This window comes from Chiloscyllium punctatum, chromosome 22, assembly GCF_047496795.1.
Source record: "Chiloscyllium punctatum isolate Juve2018m chromosome 22, sChiPun1.3, whole genome shotgun sequence".
Lineage (NCBI taxonomy): Eukaryota > Metazoa > Chordata > Chondrichthyes > Orectolobiformes > Hemiscylliidae > Chiloscyllium > Chiloscyllium punctatum.
In genome coordinates, this window is record NC_092760.1 from 70,681,391 (window position 1) to 70,704,473 (window position 23,083).

The 23,083-nt window shown below is 41.8% G+C and overlaps 1 non-coding gene across 1 annotated transcript; it reads left to right on the forward strand.

Moving 5' to 3' along the window:
- The first annotated feature begins 8,788 nt into the window (after window positions 1-8,788).
- Window positions 8,789-8,891, forward strand: LOC140493897 (U6 spliceosomal RNA). Its single transcript, XR_011963782.1, has one exon. It is a non-coding gene; the product is annotated as a U6 spliceosomal RNA (small nuclear RNA).
- The last annotated feature ends 14,192 nt before the right edge of the window (window positions 8,892-23,083 follow it).

A 23,083-nucleotide genomic window follows, 5' to 3' on the forward strand; every position in this document is an offset into this window, starting at 1 on the left:
GAATTAGAAATGGCTATCAGCCTGTGTGAAAATCCACAATATTACTTGTTCTCTAGAAATCCTAACCTCACAGGCCACTAAAGCAATGAAAAACATTTAATGAAAGCTAAAATTGCCGGAGAGTGCTCAGCAGCATCTGTGGAGACAGAAACAGCAGTAATATTTCAGGTCAATGACCATTTATTATATGTAATTAAGTCCAGAGCCAAATCTGACTTGATTCACAGTATGTTGAGTGTGTTTAAAATTTGATTAACTGTTGCTGTTTTTCTAAGACAGTAAGATCAACACGTACATGATAGGAACAGGAGTGGGCCATAAAGCCCCTCAGCCTAATCTGCCTCAACTCCACATTTTCAACTATCCGTTTATCCCTTGATTTCATGGAGACCCTCTCTGATGTTATGAAAATAGCTCTGGAAGCATGAATCCAGAAATTCTGCCCCTGAGCACAGGACCTAATATTTTCACCTGGCTGCAGTATAGGGGATTGAGGATGGGTTGCATCTGCAGCTCATACAGGCAGCTGCCCATCTTAAAGCACAGCTGACCCAGTCAGAAATGACTTTAGCTGGTGCAATGTTATGGGACTTATGTTCATTGGAATAAGACAAAAAAAAACAGCAGATGATGGAAATCTGAAACAATAAAAGAAATTGTTGAAGAAACTCAGCAGGTTTGGCAGCATCTGTTGAGATAAGAGTATTTTGGCTCCTGTGACCCCTCTTTAGAACTGCTCAATGGACCTGGTAGGAGAAGGTCTCAAGCTGCTAGAGTCCTTCAAGAAGCTGGCCACCCCTTTGAAGAGGTAAGACACTCTTTTGGATAGGGTCAAGGGACACCATCAGGGTGAGGTCAGATATCCTTTGGGAAAGGTAAGATGCCTTTTAGAAGTAGTAAGTTAAAAGTAGACGTAAATGTAAGTAATAAGTACTTAAAACCCTGGGAACTGTCAAACTCATTGGAACATCCAAAAGTGCTTTCAACAGGAACTGTCAAACTCTGAAGGGATTTAAAACTGTTGAACTTTTAAGCTTTGAAAGAACTGACTGGAATGTTTAAAGTATCAGTACTGGCTATTTCACTTTACCCCGTTGAAATAATGCTGATGGTTATAATTACATGATTAGTGCTACATGGTTGATGTCACAACCTTTGAGAGAAACCCTACTGTGATAATCAATTCACAGTTTGATTGACAGCTTCAAATTGTTATAGCACACTTTGGTCTACAAATTTGAATGCTTCTTTTTATAGTGGACTAAAGGATATTAAAAGTTGTGCTTATTTTTAAATGAGTATTCTTTTTGTATGAAATAGTGAATCATAGACACTTATGAACATTATTTAAACTCAGTATGGTCCTGAGGTCTGTCCATGGTGAATACAGGGTGAGTTATCATAGTATGTGTAAAGGAATAGTTTTGTGGATTGGGGAGACAGGAGTTGGCATGAGTTGACACTAAGCTGGCATAGGGGCATGCTGTGGAATGTAAATTATGAGAGGTCATGAAGAGAATCATAGTTTGACAAGAAGAGGATGAGAGGCCATTGGTTTGGGTGGAGTTGTAAAGATTGGCATTTAAGGGATGAGGGTTTGTGTTACTTGTTGAGGGGCAAAGGTTGGCATTGAAGTTATGGGTCCCTTGTAGTTGTTGGATTAGTTTGACACAAATTTTGGAGCAAGGAATTATCCTGACTTTGTGCTCTCAATCAAACACTAAAATTTCAGGCCTTGGTGTCCAATTGAAAACTGATGTCTTGCACCATGTTCTATTCATCCATCAGTGACCTGGTTCCTCCCTGTTTCCCCATAACCTTGCAAGACCTCTGTGCATCTCCAGTTCTACCTCCATGATCCTTGGCTCACCACCAGAAGCTGCCAAGAGACTGGAATTCCCTGGTTAAACTCATTACCTTCACTTTGTTCTTCTTTATGATGCTCCTTATTATTTGACCAAGCTTTTGTCTCCTCTTCTAATGTCTCTTTACAAGGCTTGCTATCAAATTTTGTGATAACCCTCATGTGAAATGCCTTTGGACCTTTTCATTCTATTAAAGACACTATTTAAATGCAAATTGTTGTTATGAGATAAAAAAATCATTTGATGTGTTTTAATCTTAAAAACCACGAATGTTAATGACGTTTTGGAGACCAGTATGCTGTACTGCGTGAATTAGAATGCATGACGGAACATGCTTCCTGTGTTTAATACTCACTCAAAAGTTCTCTTGTTTGTACAATGGTAGCAGGACCTTGCAATCAGCAATAGTGTACTGAGAACATCATGATTACATAGCACAGAACAACGCTATTCAATCTAATTGCTCTTTGCCAGTGTTTATTTTCTACACAAGTCACCTCATACCTTAATTCATTAGTGGACACCACAAAGACCCTATCTTCTCAATCTTTTCCCTCATTTGAGGAATGTAGACCCTCAGGGTAAATGTACCACCAGTCATCTCTCTGTGTTTAATAAGAGAACAAAAGACTGTCCCCGGGACTATGGTGACTTTTATTTCATTTGTACTCCAACTGAAGTTCCTTCTTTCTCTTCCTCCCTTCTACATTTATCGTCTTCCCCTTAAATACAACCATTCCAAGCATTAGCAAGTTTCACATTCTCACCACTGTCTAGAGAAAGAGGTTTCTCCTAATTACCTATGGATAACCTGGATTTAAGGCCTCCCTCACAAGCAGAACTATATTCTCTGTGTCTAGCCAATCAACATCTTCAGAATATTTTTAGGTTAAGGAATAATGTTTTCCCTTCCAAATTCATATCCAGATCCTTTTGAAGGTTACTATAAAATCTGCTTCCACTGTGCTTTCAGGCAATGAATTCCAGATCACAATATCAATATGCTTGTAGTCGTTCAAATCACCAATGTTTCGTTATTACATTATTTGAGAACAATTAGAACATAGGACATTATAGAACAAGAACAGGCCCTTCTGCCCAATATGCCTGTGCCGACCATGATGCGTGATACAATTACTTGTAAATTAAATATATAATTATGTATAGTTTTTATTTGATAAATGAACATGATTTGTTTTGCAATAGATCATGGTTTACATTTAGGAGAAAGTGAGGACTGCAGATGCTGGAAGTCAGAGTCGAAAGTGTGGTGCTGGAAAAGCACAGCAGGTCAGGCAGCGTCTGAGGAGCAGGAGAATCGCTATTAAAGGCCAGAGCCTTCATCAGGAATGATCCCTGATGAAGGGCTCTTGCCCAAAATGTCAATTCTCCTGCTCCTCGGACGGTGCCTGACCTGCTGTGCTTTTCCAGCATCACACCCACCATTTACATTAGGTTAATCAGCATGAAAGATGTTGTTGTGTGACAACATGACATGGATCTTCTGACCCATCCCTACATCTCCTAGTCTAATAGGTGCCAGAAACAAAGACAAGAAATAAAGGAAAGATAGAAAAGGAAACTATTGCTTCCTGACTGGCACAGGGGCAATGGGCAGAATGGTCTGTTCACTTGGATTATTCTAAGAATCATTCTACAATCATGATACTCCAATAGATAGCCTCTGCACCTTCTAAAAGAATAACATGGTATAAGTCCTATTCTTTGTGCTCCATGCTGTTTGCAGTCTGAACCAACGATGAAGAATATTAAATGTCATATGATCGCTAAAGAGAGACAAATGGCTGGGCTGCTCGCTGAAGGGTTTGTTGTTAGATTGCAGGCTATCTGATAATGGAAATGATCTTTACCAATCCAGAGAGCCTCATCTCCTGGCTGTCCAAACAGGGCTTTCAAGGCAAGCATACCATCCATCATCTTCCAACCGATGGTCAGAGAATCACAATGCAGGCTGCAGCTCCATGTTCCCTGTGTAACAGTCATCCTCTGTGTAGATTGTAAGCCCACCTCCTTAGCCTGTTCCTGGAGGCAGAATAGAGAATCTTCAGAAGGGATTTGTGTGACTGGGATTTTGGGGATGAGGGGTTTCAGTTATATAGGGAGATTGACAAAGGGGAGGCTGAGAAGAAAGCTTGGGTTAAGGAGCGATTTAATAGAGATGTTTAATATTTTGAGAAGTGTCGATGGAGTAAGTAAGGTGAATCTGCTTCCAGGGCAATAAAGTCAAAGAGTGTGGATTTATGGTAATTGTCAAAAAAAAGGAGGAGTGGCGAGAACTTATTTTGAGCCACAAACAATTAAGATTTGAAATGTATTGGTTGAAAGGTGATGAAAGCAGGTTTAGTTGTTATTTTCAAAAGAGAATTGGATAAATGCTTGATAAATACTTGAAAAGGAAAATAATTGCATGGTCTCAGCATAATGAGGCTGATTGGTTAGATTGTTTGGAAAACACAAAGTTGAGATGTGACAGTGCCCACATTGGTCTGGAATATATTTGCTACTGCAAATCAGCTCAAAGAAATTCAGATGGAATAAATTGTCAGAATAACTTAAATAAATTTAATATATGATCAAAATTCAGAGGGATAGAAACAAATAGACTGTGAAATTTTGAATGCTGTTGCTGGTGAATTTTTGCAGTATGGCAGTCTTGACTCAGCTAAACTGTGGGAGGCAATTTCATTGTTCCTGTTCTGGTTGAGAACTCAGTCACAGACCAAAATACTATAACTGAGATAAAATGGAAAACTGACTTCTGAAAGAATCCTTTTGTTCTAAGCTGGCAGCTTAATATTTAAGTGTAACACCTTTCTTCAGAACTGATATCAATTGAAAGAACTGTCACTTTATGACAAGGAATAGGAGCTACAGCCCCTTCAGCTGCTCTCCCAATCAATGCTGATCTCAACACTCTATCACCTATTCGCTATGGTCCTTGATTCCCTTAATGACCAAAAATCTATCTACTTCAGTTATCAATAATCAATGATTGCCCATCCACTAACCATCTCTTTAGGGAAGGGAATTCCAAAGATCCATATCCAGATTCTTCACACCTCTATCTTAAGTGGCAATCTCTTATGTTGAAACCATGACCCCTAATTCTCAATTCTCCAAAAAAAGCTCTTAGTTTCAACCAAGCCAATGGAATCATCTCATTTTTCAAAATGAATGGCTTTTGCCCAAAACGTCATCTCCCCTGGTCCTCGGATGCTGCCTGCCCCGCTGTGCTTTTCTATCACCATACCCTCGACTCTAATCTCCAGCATCTGCAGTCCTCACTTTCTCCTCATTTTTAAAATTTCTGACACCATAAGCCTCTTCTACTTAATCTTTCTTCAAAGAAGAATCCTCTTATCTTAGGAATTAGCCACAGGAAGCACTACAGCACCTTCCACATTGTAAAATGTCTCATTGAGCCTCATGAGAGAATGATCAAATGATATCTGATTCCATGCCTTACAGAACAGGTGACAGGAAACTTAGTGAAAGAAGGCCATCTTAAAGAAGGAGTGAAAAATAGAAAGGCAGAGGGAATGAACAAGCAAATTCCAGTGCCTAAGACTTAGCCGGCTGCCAGATGACCACCCACAGTACAACAAAAAAATCAGGGATGCACAAGATGCTGATTTGGATACATGCTGAAATTGGAGACCCCTGTAGAGTTGAAGCGGGGAGAGACATGGAGGAATTTGAAAACAAGGATGAGATTTTTAAAGTGGAGGTATTGCTTGACCAGGAGCTAGTGTAGGTCATGAGCACAGAGATGAGAGTGGAATGTGATTTGGTGAGATTGTGGCACAGGCATCAGAGGTTTGGGTAAATTACATGGTTTCTTGCATCAAACACCACTGTCAATACAATATGGTCTCAGTGCTTCCTTATGTTAGCTCACATAACATATACCACAAACACTGGGGGTTCTTGCTGACACAAGCATATTAACAACATATTTACATTATTACATTTCAGAAATTACTGAGCCCATCCATTGTTGGTGATTTTCTACCTATGATTAGATCAATCAGTATAGAACCAGATGAGAGCAGTTCTATTCAGTTAGATGACAGCGGTGAGGCATGGAAGCACCAGAATGTGTTCAACCAAGACAAGTGGAGAAGGAGGGATAACGTGTGCCATTTTTCAGTGATATAGGTTGTAATTTGTGACTTTGGTCATGGCTGTTTTGGTGCCGTGTACAGTTTGACACAATTAATTCCACCCCCATCTTTTCTCTGCAGTCCTGCAGATTTCTCCCTTTCAAGTTTCTCTTCAAACTTTACTGTTGAATCTGCCATCTATCACACTTCTGGTACGACATTCAGGTCATAACAACTCACTGTGCAATAAATCATTTCTTGTCGTTTCCCTTATGGGTTTTTTTGCCAGTTATCTTAAATCTGACTTCTGCTGGTGGAAGCTGTTTCTCCCCATTGACTTAGGTCAGAACCTCCTTAGCATGTTGGGCACCTTTTAAAAAAGAATGATTTTTGGAAAAGCCCAGGGGATCAAACAGCATCAATGAGGAGGAGCAGTACTTGCATACACATGGTGATGCCCTTTGCCATGGTTAGTGTGATGGTACTGAATTAGTAAATCCTACCACCCAAAACCATGAAGTCTGACAATTGTACTCTGACTGTTGTACTTCAGAGAAAGGAATCTGCCACATACTCTGGCCAACAGGGTGGTTCTAGCCCATATCCACATGATTAATTCAAGGTTTTCTAAAGTGGTAGAGAACACTTGCCGATCGTCCAAGAAGTTATGCCATTGTTTAACCACATCATGAGGGCAAATACAGAGGTTCAAACTTGGAAATGTGACTCTATTTTTCCTTTCACGATGCCAGGTTATAGTCCAACAGATTTATTTGGAAGCACTAGCTTTTGGAGCGCTGCTCTTTCATCAGGTGGTTGTGGAGTATAAGATCATTAGACACAGAATTTATAGAATTTTGCTATACAACAGTGAACCAATCGGGTTTTCAGATGGCAATCCAACGGCTTTTTTTTTGTTAGTCCATGAAGTGTGATGTAACTGAAATTATATATTGAAAAAGACCTGGATTGTTTAAGTCTCTCATCTTTTAACCTTTTGCTATACTTCTACTAAACTTTTGCTATAAATTCTGTGTCTTACAACCTTATATTTCACAACCACCTGATGAAGGAGCAGTGCTCTGAAAACTAGTATTTCCAAATAAACCTGTTGGACTATAACCTCGTGTTGTGTGATTTTTAACTTTGTACACCCCAGTCCTACACCGGCATCTCCAAATCATGCCTATTTTTCTTGGTTTATTTCCTACTAGAATTAAGGTGATTGAGAAATATCCCCTTCTCAGTTACATGCATAGATTGCCCAGTCATAAGAGACAAGAAGTAGATTTACTTGAGATTTTTGTGTGATGTAACTGTCCTCCACTCACTGTATTTTGCTGGAGAAATTATCTTGCTTCTCGTAGAAGACGTTGTTTCTGGGTGCTGCTGTTCATGGAGATTCTTTACAAATAGGCACCATAAATGAACTTTGATTACTTTGCTGTGTTCTGAGTAATCATCAGGAACCTAAAGCATTAACATTGAGCCAGATATTTCGATCAGCTTCAAAGGCCTTGATTGTATTACAATGTATCCACTTAACCTTCTATGTGGTGTAAAGATTCCCATTGCAAACCTGTTCAGGAATCCACACAGCCAGCAGCAAGGAAAATCTTCATAAAGACTATGCACTCTTTTGCAGCAGTCAGTGTGTCCTGTTCTCCACATTGTCAGCTCCTGTGAAAGGGTAGCATTTGGTTAAGGGGCTAGACTGCTAGCTGAGTAGGGTGTTATTGTGCCCGTTAACTAGGATGCCAGGTGGGCAGGGTGCCATATAAGTGAGAGTGTGTTTAGGTTTGGTGGGGTGGTCTTGGGCCTGGCTTTGAGGGGGTGTTGTCTGAGAAATTGTCAGGCCAGTGGATTGGGAAAGCACTGCATCTTCTCACTTACCTTTCCTCAGTCACTGTCAAAATGCCTTTAGGACTTTTAGTTTCTGGAATATGGCAACAATTGTTGTTCAGAACAGGGGTGTGTCTTTGGTCTGCAGTGCTGCTCCAGTGCTGAGTGGATTTTTCCCCGGTTATCTCCAATGGATGTATTTGGAACAGGCCAGACTCAGAATCTTGGCCAGAAAAATCAGTCGCACATGTGCGTAATCTTAACGAAGATTGCTATCAGTCAAATCTGTCCAGACTGTAATTGGTATCTGTTCAGACTATAACTTGTGTTAACACTCATATGCCATATTACCAAGCAGTGACACAGAAGCTGCCTTCAGCTTCCCTAAACCCTCCCCACCCTTTCTGCTTCATGAAGATGCTGCAATGGCTTTTTGACTTAGCATTTCATCACCGCTCCAAAGCTATGGCTCGGTGTCAGCTTCTGCTCTTTGAAGAGCCTCTGGGTGTTTCATAGTTATCAAGTTGCTATATAAGTTCAAGATATTCTGAAAGATTTTACAGATAACACTTGGTCCATTTGATGTCCTGGCTAGGTTTGAATACTCGAGTGGATCAGCAAGGACTTTTCCAATATATTTTGCCACATAATTCTCTGTTTCTACCACTTCACTCCTTTGCAGGGGATTACATAAATGCAGGGAGACTTGAAGCAGGAAGGGGAGTTGAGGCAGAAGGGGAGCAAAGATGGTGGGGGGGCTGGTGGATGAGCAGAGACCAGTATTTAGTCATGAGGCTCCAGCCAGTATGAAGACTGGGGCCACCTTGATGAATCAGCTGGTCACTTCTATGTCAGTGAGTTCATATTTTCATGTGTGCAAGGTATATACCTCTTCTGAAAAAGTGTCATACCGGACATGAAATATTAACACAAGTTAACCAGTAGAGGGAATGGGTAACGCTTCGGCAGCACATATGCTAAAATTGGAACGATACAGAGAAGATTAGCATGGCCCCTGCACAAAGATGACAAGCAAATTCGTGAAGCGTTCCATTTCTTTTTATACACCAATCAACCCCACTGCCCTGTGGCCCAACATTTCAACTCCCCCTCACACTCTGCCGAGGACATGCAGGTCCTGGGCCTCCTCCACTACTGCTCCCTCACCACCCGACGCCTGGAGGAAGAACACCTCACCTTCCGCCTCGGAACACTTCAATCCCATGGCATCAATGTGCATTTCCCCTGTTTCCTCATTTCCCCTTCCCCATCTCACCTTCTAGCTCATCACCACCCTCATGACCTGTCCTACCTGCCTATCTTCCTTTCCACCTATCCACTCCACCCTCCTCTCTGACGTATCACCTTCATCCCCATCCCCATCCCCATTCACCCATTGTACTCTTTGCTACCTTCCTCCACCCTCCTCTCTGACCTATCATCTCCATCCCCACCCCCATCCCCATTCACCTATTGTACTCTATGCTACTGTCTCCCCACCCCACCCCCCTCTCATTTCTCTCTCCACCCTGCAGACACCCTGCCTCTATTCCTGATGAAAGGCTTTTGCCTGAAACGTCGATTTTCTTGCTCCTCAGATGCTGCCTGACCTGCTGTGCTTTTCCAGCACCATTCTAATCTAGACTCTGGTTTCCAGCATCTGCAGTCCTTGTTTTTACCCAATAGAGAGAATGACTGAGTCCATGTTAAGCTAAAATGAGGACAACTGAAGCCTCCCCAACATGCTTTAAGTTTCCAGCAATGCGATGAGAAGGGCCAGTTGTATGGAATTGAATGACTTTGTCATAACAATTTTCCCCAAAGAATTGCCTTAGTGGTAATATATTGCCTTTTCTAAATACATTCAGGGAATGTGTGCATCACTGTCTGCTTATTGTCCATCCCTAGTAGTCCTTGGCAAGGTGGTGGTGAGCTGTCTTCTTGAAATGTTGCTGTCTATTTGCTGCAGTAGCACCTACAGTATTGTTAGAGAGGGAGTTTTGACACAGCAACAGAGGAGGAACGGTAACATTTGAGAACTTATTTCATTAGAATCATAGAATCATAAAGGCTTTTCAACATGGAAGTAGACCATTCGGTCTAATTCATCCATGCCGACTAGCTGTCCCAACCTAATCTAGTCCCATTTGCCAGCACTTGGCCCATATCTCTCTAAACCCTTCCTCATCATATACCCATCCTTTTAAATGTTGTAATTGTACCAGCCTCCACCACTTCCTCTGGCAGTTCGTTCCATACATACGCCATCCTTTGCCCCTTCAGTCCCTTTTAAATCTTTCCCTCTCACTCTAAACCTATTTTGAGTGGTTTAGAAGGGAACTTGTGGGTGGTGATTTCTGCATGTATCTGCTGTCCTTTTCTGTTTGTGGTTGTGGGATTTGCGAGGTGCTAAGAAGCCTGAGAGGATTACTGAGGTGCTTCGTGTAGATGGTGCACACTGTTGTAACTGAATATCGATGGTGAAGGGAGTGGAAGCTTGAGGGTGTAGTGCCAATCAAATGAGCTGCTTTGTCCTGGATGATATCAATCTTAAATTTTGTTGGTGCTACACTCACCGAGGTAGGTGGGGAGTATCCCATTCTCCTCAGGAGGTTGGTTAGGTCAGATGACTGGACAATCTGAACACTTATTAAATTTCTATTGGCACAGTGGTTAGCACTGCTGCCTCACAGTACCAGAGACCCGGGTTCAATTCCCACCTCAGGCAACTGTCTGTGTGGAGTTTGCACATTCTCCCCGTGTCTGCGTGGGTTTCCTCAGGTGCTCCAGTTTCCTCCCACAGTCCAAAAATATGCAGGTCAGGTGAATTGGCCATGCTAAATTGCCCGTAGTGTTAGGTGAGGGGGTAAATGTAGGGGAATGGGTCTGGGTGGGTTGTTCTTCAGAGGGTTGGTGTCGACTTGTTGGGCTGAAGGGCCTGTTTCCACATGTAAGTAATCTAATCAAGAACATATGCGATGCTGCATTTTGGAAAGACAAATCAGGGCAGGAGTTATACACTTAATGGTAAAGTCCTGAGAGTGTTGCTGAACAAAGAGACCTTAGGGTGCAGGAACATGGTAGTAGAATCACAAGTGGACAGGATAGTGAAGAAGGCAATTGGTGTGCTTGCTTTTATTGGTCAGTGCTTTGAGTATAGGAGTTGAGAGGTCATGTTGCGGCTGTACAGGACAATGGTTAGGCTACTTTTGGAACACTGTAAACAATTCTCTTCTCCCTGCTTTAGGAAGGGATGTTGGGAAACTTGAAAAAGTTCAGAAAAGATTTACAAGGATGTTGCCGAGATTGGAGGGTTTAAGCTATAGATAGAGGCTGAATAGGTTGGGGTTGTTTTCCCTCAAGTGTCAGAGGCTGAGGGGTGACCTTATAGAACTTAATAAAATCATGAGGGGTACAGATAGGGTGAATAGCCAAGATTTTTTTCCCAGGGTAGCAGAGTCCAAAAATAGAGGGAATAGGTTTAGAGTGAGAGGGGAAAGATTTAAAAGGGACTGAAGGGGTAAAGGATGGTGTGTGTACGGAATGAGCTTCCAGAGGAAGAGGTGGAGGCTGGCACAATTACAACATTTAAAAAGCATCTGGATGGGTATATGAATAGGAAGGGTTTAAAGGGATATGCGCCCAAGTGCTGGCAAGTGGGACTAGATTGGGTTGGGATATCTGGTCGGCATGGATGAGTTGGACTGAATGGTCTACTGCCATGCTGTAAAGCTTCTATGATTCTATGACTCTAATGAAATAAGTTCTCAAATCAGGGCATTATTAAACAAAGCTTCTCTATGCCAATGAATTACTTTTGCACAATTCATTTACAAATAGTGCTCAGCCATTTGTAAGTGTTTAGTGACTTTTTGTCAACACTCCTCATTTCCACTTGATTTATGCAAGCTCATAGTCCATAGAGTAGAAATACTGTACATGAAAACATGCACTTAGCAGGAATTTGTGATTTGGACAATTAATGAATTGTCCATAAAATGTTGTAAACTATTTTTTATCTGCCTTCTAAATTAAAAGGCATTAATTCATTAACACGTGACAATTGTCTTAAATCAGCAAAGCACTTACATTTCGACTTTATCTCTGTAATCTTACGAACTCATAAATCTTGCTGCTGCTCCAATTTGCAATAAAACATGATGGTAATAAAAAAAATTGTTTTTAAAGCAACTAATGATTCATAAAACCACGAATCCAGGACATTTGTAACACCTTTGACCAGTCACAAATAATATGACATCAATGATGTGCTAAGCATTTATCTATGATGAAAAGTCATGCTGAATTGAGGTTAAAAGCACAGGAAATAAAATGTCACATTCAGATCCTCAAATTGATTGATACATTTATTTAACCTATGTCTTTAGGTAACAAATTTAAAGTAATACATTAGTTATGTATATATTAATTCAGAAACTGGATGCAGGAAAACTTCCACTGCTGCGGAAAATGCTAGAATACCCATCCACAAACTATTGGCTGCATGAAGAGATACTTTATTGCTGCTCAGATTCTAGGTGATTCATCATGTCAGAACAATGTACTTCTGTAAGTGACTGGGATTGATTTTGTATTATCTAGCTATCCACCACTCATTGCCTTGTACTCCTGAAGAAGGGCTTATGCCCGAAACGTCGATTCTCCTGTTCCTTTGATCTGCCTGACCTGCTGTGCTTTTCCAGCAACATATTTTTAAGCTGCAGAAGTCTCCCCTACTGTTATCGAAGATTTGCTATAGTCTCAGCCATAAGTTTTATTTATTGTCTATAGATATACTTTTTCAATACACTGTTTTCTGAATAAATAAACTCAATTTACTGGAGAGCACATTTATAAAAAGATATTTGGTACACAATTTAAATAGACTCTGTTTGTTCAGTAAATAGACTCTGCTATGAAATAGACTATGACTTACAAGTGCACTATGTATAAGACATTTTTCTATTAAACAATTTAGTGTTCAGACTTGTGGAACAAACAGTTTAGGACAAAGCTTTCTGGAATAAATTTCATTGATTTAAAAATCAGCAATGGATTACATGATTGTATTGTCACATGGTAATTTCAGGCTACATGCAAATATGCAAATATCTATCCTTTTGCTTTAAACTTGAAACCACAAGCTAAAATCTCATGCATATGAGCGTTAGAAAGTGGTCAGTTCAGCTGTGACTTGACATAGCATCTTGACTTGTAACTGGCAAAATTTCTGCAGTGAGTGCTCTTTTACAACATATGTTCCTTTTTTTTCCAAAATAGGATATTAAACTGACAGAACTTCTTGTTCTATGAAAAATCTTATTAAATAAAATGCACAATGAGGTATCAAGTTCTTTGTTTAAACCATGGAGTTAAAGCTATCCATCCATGTTCAGTTCCTGATCAATATGACTGGTGGATGGGAGTGGTTTCCTAATGTTACTTTATCAAACTTTGAGATAACAGCCCCCAAGAAACATAGTCTGGAGATGTTCTTGCATTAATAGGCCTTTTTCTGAGTCACTTGATGATACAAAATTTGAAAATTGTTGGAAAGAGAGACACGTTGCTGAAGCTTTTCATCTTGTACTCATCAGGACAGAGAATGCCAGATATCCAATGATTACAACAATGTACATCACAGGAAGAAGTCCTTATTGTTTGATCAGTCAAAAACAGAGATTGCTGAAAGATGCAGCAAGTCTGGCAGCATCTGTGGAGAAAAGTCAGAATTAACATTTGGAGTCCAGTGACCCTTCTTCAGAACTGACAGTAGTTAGGAAAGGGTTGGTAATTATGAAGAAGATGGGGCGGGGTTGGGGGGAGGTAAAATGGGTGGAGGACAGTAGAAGATAGATGGAGATCCTCCATCTTTGCCGCATCTGTTCTGATTATGCCAACTTTGAGAAGGGGGCTTCTTCCTCAAGGGAAGATTCCCCAGCAGCATAGTTGACAGGGCCCTCAGCCGGATCCAACCTATTCCTGCATTTCAGCCCTCACTCCTCCTGCGACAGTGATAGGGTCCCCCTAGTCCTGACTTAGCATCCCAACAGCACCCAGATCATTAGCCACCACTTCAGCCACCTCCTGTAGGATGCCATCACCATACATGTATTCCCCTGCCCTCCCTTGTCAGTTTTCCACAGTTCTGTCCACAACAAAGTTACCTGCCACTTCAACACACCATCACGTTTCTCAGCCAACATCGCTGCCTCGCACTTGCTGCGGTGCAACAGCGAAGCTCAGTGCAAGCTGGAAGGACAACGGCTCATTTTCCTCTTGGGGACCCTGGACTTGGAAATATCGAGTTCAACAAATTCAGGGCTTGAAGCATCTTCTCCCACAGAATCATAGAACCACAGTACAGTTAGAGGCCATTTGGCCCATTGAGTCTGCACCAACCCTCAGAAGAGCATCGGACCCACCATGTCCTTACCCTAATCCCACACACCAGGCCTTGTCATCACATGAGTTGCTACCACACACAACCCATTGTCAGCTAATAGTCCCGATTAGCAACTGTTCATTTTCCAGACTAACCTTTACCCAGTCTTTTGCCTGTCCAACTGTTTTTCTCCATCTTTGGGCTCTAGCGCCACCTATCGCTCTCACTACCCCCTACTTCCAAACATCTTCTGCAGAGATACCAATCTGTTCCTAGCTACCATCCGTTCTGAAGAAAGGTCACTGGACCTGAAATGTTAACTCTGATATCTCTCCACAGCTGTTGCTAGGCCTGCTGAGGTTTTCCAACAATTTTGGTTTTGCTTCTAATTTCCAACATTTGTAGTTCTTTTGGTTTCTTTTGTTTGGTCAACTCTGATTACCAGAGATGTTACTATGGAGAAAGCAACAGGAATAAAACCCAGGGTAATGAAGACAAATATATATTTTGGAAAATCATCTCTGAGTCTCTCAGCTGATTAAAGCTACTCTAGGAGATCACATGGACCATATAAAAATACTTGTGCTCTTTATGATGCAATCTCTGACTCAGTCAAAACCTATGGTTTATTTTTATTTAGAGCATAGAGAATAGCACATTACAGTGCAGTACAGGCCCTTCGGACCTTGATGATGCACCAATCTATGAAAATAATCTGATGCCCATCTAACCTACACCATTCCAATATTATCCATATGTATGTCCAATGCCCATTTAAATACCCTTAACGTCAGCGTGTCTACTACTGTTGCCGATGGCCATTCCATGCCCCTACTACTCTCTGAGTGAAGAAAGTCCCCTTGATATCTGTCCAAAATCTGTCACTCCTCAATTTAAAGTTATGTTCCCTCATGTTAGCCTTCACCATCTAAGAATAAAGGCTCTCACTGTCTACCCTATCTAACCCTCTGAATATCTTATACGTTTCAATTTAAGTCACCTCTCAACCTTCTTCTCTCCAATGAAAACAACCTCCATTCCCTCAGCCTTTCCTCATAAGACCTTCCTTTCATACCAGGCAACATCCTCGTAAATCTCCTCTGAACCTTTCCAAAGCTTCCACATCCTTCCTGTAACGCGGTGACCAGAGCCGCTTGCAATACTCCAGGTGCAGCCTTACCAGTGTCTTGTACAGCTGAAGCTGACCTCGTGGCTCCGAAACTCAATCCCCCACCAATAAACGCCAATACAACATATGCCTTCTTAACAACTCTATCAATCTGGGTGGCAACTTTTAGGGATTTATGTATCAGGACACCAAGATCTCTCTGTTCATCTACACTGCCAAGAATTTTACCATTAGCCCAGTACTCTGCATTCCTGTTGCTTCTTCTGAAGTGAACAACCCCACACTTTTCCGCATTAAACTCCATTTGCCACTTCTCAGCCCAGCTCTGCATCTTACTTGTGTGCCTCTGTAATCCACAACATCCTTCAGCACTATCCACAACTCTGCCTACTTTAGTGTCATCTGCAAATTTATTAACCCATCCTTCTACACCCACGTCCAGATCATTTATAGAAATGACAAACAGCAGTGGCCCCAAAACAGATCCTTGCGGCACACCACTGGTAAATGAGCTCCAGGATGAACCTTTCCTATCAACCACCACCCTCTGTCTTCTTTCAGCTAGCCAATTTCTGATCCAAACCACTAAATCACCTTAAATCCCAAAACTTCGTATTTTGTGCAATAGCCTAACGTGTGGAACCTTATCGAATGCCTACTGAAGTCCATATATGCCACATTAACCACTTTACCTTCATCCACCTGTTTCGACACCTTCTCAAAGAACTCAATAAGGTTAGTGAGGTATGTCCTACCCTTTACAAAACCGCGTTGACTATCCCAAATCAAATTACTCCTTTCTAGACGATTATAAATTGTATCTCTTATAACGTTTTCCAACACCTTACCCACAACTGAAGTAAGGTTCACTGGCCAATAATTACCAGGGTTGTCCTGACTCCCCTTCTTAAACAAGGGAACAACAGTTGCTATCCACCAGTCTCCTGGCACTACTCCTGTCGACAATGCTGACATAAGGATCAAAGCCAAAGGCTCTGCAATCTCCTCCTTGGCTTCCCAGAAAATCTGGGGATAAATCCCATTTGGCCCCAGGGTCTTATCTATTTCCAAATCTTCCAAAATTGCTAAAATCTCCTCTTTGTCAACCTCAATCCCTTCTAATCTTGTAGCCTGTATCTCTGTATTCTCACTAACATTGCCCTTTTCCAATGTGAATACTGATGAAAATTATTCATTAAGCGCTTCCCCCATGTTCTCAGATTCCATACACAACTTCCCATCTTTGATTGGTGCTAATCTTACTCTAGTCATTCTTTTATTCCTGATATACCTAAAGAAGGCCTTGCGGTTTTCCTCGATGCTATCCACCAACAACTTCTCATGTCCCCTCCTGGCTCTTCTTAGCCCTCTCTTTAGATCTTTTCTGGCTAACTTATAACTCTCAAGCCCCCTAACTGGGCCTTCATGCCACATCCTCATATGAGCCGCCTTCTTCCTCTTGACAAGAGTTCAACTTCTTTAGTAAATCATGGCTCCCTCTCTTGACAACTACCATCCTGCTGATAGGTATATACTTATCAAGGACTCACAATAGCTGTTCCTTGAATAAGCTCCACATTTCAAGTGTGTCCAGCGCCTGCAGTTTCCTTCCCCATCATATGCCTCCTAAATCTTGCCTAATTGCATCATAATTGCCTTTTCCCCAGTTATACCTCCTTCCCTGCAGTATATACCTATCGCTGCCCATTGCTGTGTTAAATATAACAGAATTATGGTCACTATCACCAAAGTGCTCACCCACCTCCAAATCCAACCCCTGGCAGGGCTCATTCCCCAGTACCAAATCCAATATGGCATCTCCCCTTGTTGGCCAGTCTACATACTGTGTCAGAAAAATATGAACAATAACTGACCCATGTAAACTATTTGAACTATAGTATTCCCAGTCAATATTGAGGAAGCTGAAGTCCCTCATAACAACTACCCTGTTACTGTCACTCCTATTGAGAATCATTTGTTTATAGGATGTGGGTATCATTGACTGGACCAACATTTATTATTCATCAATAATTGCCCAGAGGGCAGTTAAGAGTCAACCACATTGCTGTAACTCTGGAGTCACGTACAGGCCACACCAGATAAAGATGACAGATCTCCTTCTCTAGTGGATATCAGTGAACAAGATGGACCTTTACAACAATGAAAAGTAGTTACATGGTCACAATTCGATTAGCTTTTATATTTTTTTTTAACTTGAATTCAACATTCACCATCTGCCATGGTGGGATTCAAACCTATGTCCTCAGAACATTGCCTGCCACTTCAACACACCACCCTGTTCCCTGGCCAATACTATATCTCTGGTTTGCTGCAGTGCTCCAGTGAAGCTCAGCGTAAGCTGGAAGAACAACAGCTCATTTTCCACATGGGGACCCTGCAGTCTTCTGGACTCAGTATCAAGTTCAATAACTTTAGGGCTTGAGCTCTACTATGTCCTAGTCCCCACCCCACACACCAGACCTTGTGAACACATAGTCTGCTGTGACACACAACCTATTGTTAGCCACTAACAGTCTCCATTAACAGCTAGTCACCCTCCTAGTCAGATCATTATCCAATCCTTTGTCTGTCCTACTGTTCTTCTCTCTCTTTGGGCTCTATCCCAATAACCTATCATTTACTCCCTACTCCCTCCCCCCCACTCCATCTTCTGCATAAAAAAACCAACATTTTCCTAGCTACCATCAATTCTGAGGAAGGATTATTAGACCTGAAATGTTAATTCTGATTTCTTTTCAGAAATGCTGCCAAACCTGCTGAGCTTTTTGGCCAGTTTGTGTTTTTGTTTCTGATTTACAACATTTTTCTCTTTTTTTTACCTCAGAACATGAGCCTTGAGTTCTGGATTACTGGATTAGTGACATTACTGCTACACTTTCACCTTCCCTAACAAACTTGTCAGAACTTAGTAACAAAATTATCCATACATAGTCCTTTAATGATTTGGATTTATGAACATAATGTAAGAAAAAGGCACAGAGTTAGGTCAGGTAGATTGTCAAATCTGAGAGGCAATTCTGGGTGATCATCTACCTGAACTTCACCTTTCCGAAATGCTCCAATCCCCTGATACCCAAAAATCTATCCAACTCTCTGTTGAGTCTCCTCACCGATTCAGTATCTACAGACCGCTGGGCTGGAGAATTCCAAAATTCTGTGCTTTTCAAGGGTGCCTAGAAATAGTCATCTGCCTTGTTATAACGCCTATGAATGCGGAGCTTCACACTAATATAGAAGGACATAATTTAAGATCAAAATGGTCTCAATGACCTTTTTTAATTACTTTAAGCAGCTTCAGTTCATTTTGTGGAAGTTTCTGTAGCCAATGGAGCCTCCAGCATTTAATTTTTCATCTTGATGGCTCTGGAGAGTTTACTGTATTTGATTTTCACAAGCCTGGTGATTTCACATGACAAATCCCTCTGCTACAATACAAAATGTTTTGGAAAGTCAAAGCTACTTTCTTGATAGGCTGTGAAACACCACCTTGCAGCCTAGATACAGTCAGTTCTCACCGGTTAATTTCAAATAAAATGGATGGCTACTGTTTTCATCATTAAGGGAAATGCTTATACTCTCTTCACACTGAAGTGTTGTTGTCTGTTTCAGTTTGTTTGACATGCCATTCCCTTTCAAACACAGTAGTAACAGCTTTTAATTTTCAATGAGGTGCTACCGATTGCAAATTACTCAGGATGCAGCCCTAATTAATAAAACACAGTGTTGAAATTTCGATCAGATACAGAATGGTTCCAGGGATTACAGTAAAGCGAATAAAGGACAAGTTGGGGTTTCTCTCCTCAGAACAGACGAGGCTAAGTGGGGATTTGATAGCGTATTTTTAAATCCTGAAGGTGTGAGATAGAGTGAATACAGACAGATTGTCTTTGGTTGATTATCCAAGGGCACCAATGAAAAGTGACAGGCCAAAGAGCCAGAGGTGACAAGAGGAAACACTTTTTTCCCAGGATTTGGAGTGGACTACCTAATAGGTTGGTGGGTATGGAGTCAATCCTGACTTTCCGAAGGGAATTGAATTGGAAAATAAGTGTCAGGGTATGTGGAAATAACTCCACCGTGAGACTAACTGGATTGTTGTTTGAAAGGGCTGGCATAGACCTGAAGACTAGAATGGCCTCCTTGTCTGCTGAAGCATTCTAGGATTCAATTAGCCTGACTAGAGGAAAACCAATTTATGCAGAATGTCACTGAACCTTTAAAATAACCACTTCTTTGTTAAAGAGGAGCAATCACATAATAATGTCGAAGTTACTGCACAAACAAATGGACGTTTGATCTAACCTAATAGAGATTTATAAAATCATAAGGGGCATGGATAAGGTAAATAGACAAGGTCTTTTCCCTGTGGCGGGGGAGTCCAGAACTAGAGGCCATAGGTTAAGGGTGTGAGGGGAAAGATTTAAAAGGGACCTCAGGGGCAAAGTTTTCTCACAGAGAGTGGTGCGTATATGGAATGAGCTGCCAGAAGAAGTTGGGCAGAGGAGATAACCTGGGGGTTGCAGTGAGAGAGAGACTCACTGAGATCCTTGTGGAGAGAGGAGGAGAGCTTCTTCAAGGTAGGTAACCTTGAAAGAGGATTCACAGTAGGGTTAAAATCAACTAGGCAAAAGTGAGGACTGCAGATGCTGGAAATCAGATCTAGATTAGAGTGGTGCTGGAAAAGCACAGCAGGTCAGGCAGCATCCGAGGAGCAGGAAAATTGACGTTTCGGGCAAAAGTACTTAATCAGGAACCCGATGAAGGGCTTTTGCCTGAAACATTGATTTTCCTACTCCTCGGATGCTGCCTGACCTGCTGTGCTTTTCCAGTACCACTCTAATCTAAACTCTGGTTTCCAGCATCTGCAGTGCTCACTTTTGCCCTGCCAGAAGAAGTGATGGAGGCTGGTACAATTACAACATTTAAAAGGCATCTGGATGGGTATATGAATACGAATGGGTTAGAGGGATATGGGTAAAGTGCTGGCAAATAGGATTAGATTAATTTAGGCTATTTGAATGGCATGGATGAGTTGGACTGAAGGGTCTATTTCTGTGCTGTACCTCCTCTATGTCTCTATAACTGGTCCATTCTGGTTTTGATGCTCAACACCAGTTTCTTCCGAAATCCCTTTTTGTCTAACCCTGGCAGCTTTACCTTCTAACCCCCTTCCCTTTCAGTGTTTAGGCAGCCTCCCCTTAAATAGAATCAGGCTGATTCTACAAATGTCCTATTCAGTGTTAGTCAGGATGGACTCTTAGAGCTTAAAGAATAATAATCTAAAGCTTATCAAATTCAAAGTTTGAATACAAAGTTTCAAGTATCGACATGATTTACTTTTTAATAAGTAAAAATATTCACTCTGGTTAAAAGTCGCTCATTAAATAGGGCACTGAGCAATAAATTATTATAAAAAGGTCTATTCTAGGGATGTGAGCAGCATTAGCAAAAACCAGAATTTATTGCCCATCCTGAGAGCCCAGCAAAGGTGATCTTCTAATTTCTCAACGCTTAATATTACCTGTTTCCCATTAATTGGAGCAATCAACCAGGCATCTCTATATACAAGGGATTATTTCCATTTGCATTGCAATAGCTTATTTTTTTTTCCCATCAATAACATGGATCAAAAATATCCATCTCCCTGAAAAAGTTACGCTATTTACTTTCTGTTCGGCTACACCAGCTATACACACGTCTAGGATTCAGAATGATGGGCTTTTCCAATGAAATCTAACCAGAGTTTTTTGTGTGTGTGTGTGTGTTAGTCAGCTTCAGAAAGCTTGAAATTGAAATGCTCATGAAGTGGAAATCAAAGTTGGAAGTCAAGGTCAAGATTCTACTGAAACCTGCTGTGAGTGGCATAGACTCAGCATTAGATTGTCAGGACGACAGAATTCCTTCCCCGGAGTAATCTGTTGTTCTGGTAGAGCTCTCTCCTGTTGAGTGAGGAATTTCTGGGTTTGAACTATATTCCTTGAGCCTTAAGTGTGTGATCTGCGCTGAGATTGCAGTCCATTGAGGCACTGAAGCCCAAGCTCCAGATGATCTCAGTAGCTTGTAACTATTCCAACCAAGTTTCCTTCTTTCAATAAAAAAATGAGAATTTGGTTTCGTTCTCCCACACAGGAATCCACGTTTATAGTATATTTTGTGTTAAGCATAGAATTATAACAGATTTATAACCTGGAAAGACACCATTTGGCCTCAAGCATCTCTACTGGTGTTAATGTTGCACATGAACGTCCTTCGTTTCCCTCATGCAATTCTCGAGCTTTCCCCGAAAAGCACTTACGCTGTTCATCCTTTTACCATGACCATTCCTCCAGTGTCCTTTCTGCTGCCTGCCAGCCACCCACCTCAGGCTGAGTGGGTGCAGTCTGCAGGTGGAGTTTCTAGGCCCAGAGGTGCATGGTCTCCAGAGTCCTCTGCAGTACGCACCCCATGAAATTAATCAGCCTTTCACCATTCATGCTGCAGCCATTGGGGAGATCTTTGTAAGGGAGCACTAGAACAGATTTATGTAAGACAGGCACCAAGGATGCACAAAAGCTGCTAGATCTTCAATAGCCAAGGGGTTTTTCAGCAGATCACTTCCCACCCCATTTAGCACTGCCGGCCAATTAGAGCGCACAAAAGTGGTTAGCTCCTTCTGTGTGCATCATTTGCCTTTGGGTGGAAATTTCAGCTCCCCAGAGCACTGGAAACAGTGTGATGGAAACAGTGGATGGTTGGTGGGTTGGCAATTTGGAGATACCTGCTACCTTCCACAACCCCAGAAATTAAGCTGTGGGTGGGAAGGCCCATTGTCGACTTACCTGATCTATTAGGCAAAAGTGCAGACTGCAGATGCTGGAAATCAGAGTCTAGATTAGAGTGGTGCTGGCAAAGCACAGCAGGTCAGGCAGCATCTTGCTCCTCGGATGCTGCCTGACCTGCTGTGCTTTTCCAGCACTACTCTAATCTTACTGATCTATTGCCAGCTAAAGGCCTTAAGTGCCCAATTAATGGCCTCATCAGGCCATCATCCTGATGAACTCTGTTCTCTGCAGGCAGGAATATCGGCAGCCTTCCCAGTAGAGTAATCTGCTTTGAGAGATGGGCCTTGATCTGCCACAATCTGGGTGTGATTCGGGTTACAGAGTGGGGGGAAGGTGTCAGGGGGACACTTGCTGAAAGCCACCCAGGTGCCCTTGCCTCCAACCCTCCCTAGGCCACCCTTCCCCGATATGTCATTTATCTTGCCTATTGCTCTTGGGCTCCTGTCATTATTGCACCATAACAACCTTAGAATAAAATCCTTATAATGCAGAAAGAGGCAATTCAGTGCATCAAGTCTGCAATGACCTTCTGAAGAGCAACACACCCACACTCAGCCCCCAAACTATCCCTGTAAACCCACATTTACCATGGCTAAACCACCTAACCTGCACATCCCTGGTCATTACGGGAAAACTTTTAGCATGGCCAACCCACTAACCTGGGGGGCTTCCTGATGAAGGGCTTTTGCCCGAAACATCGATTTTCCTGCTCCTCGAATGCTGCCTGACCTGCTGTGATTTTCCAGCACCACTCTGATCTAGACTCTGGTTTCTAGCATCTGCAGTCCTCACTTTTGCCAACCCACTAACCTGCATATCTTTGAACTATGGGAGGAAACCGGAGCAGATGTGGGGAGAATGTGCAAACTCCACATTCACCCAAGGCTGGAATCAAA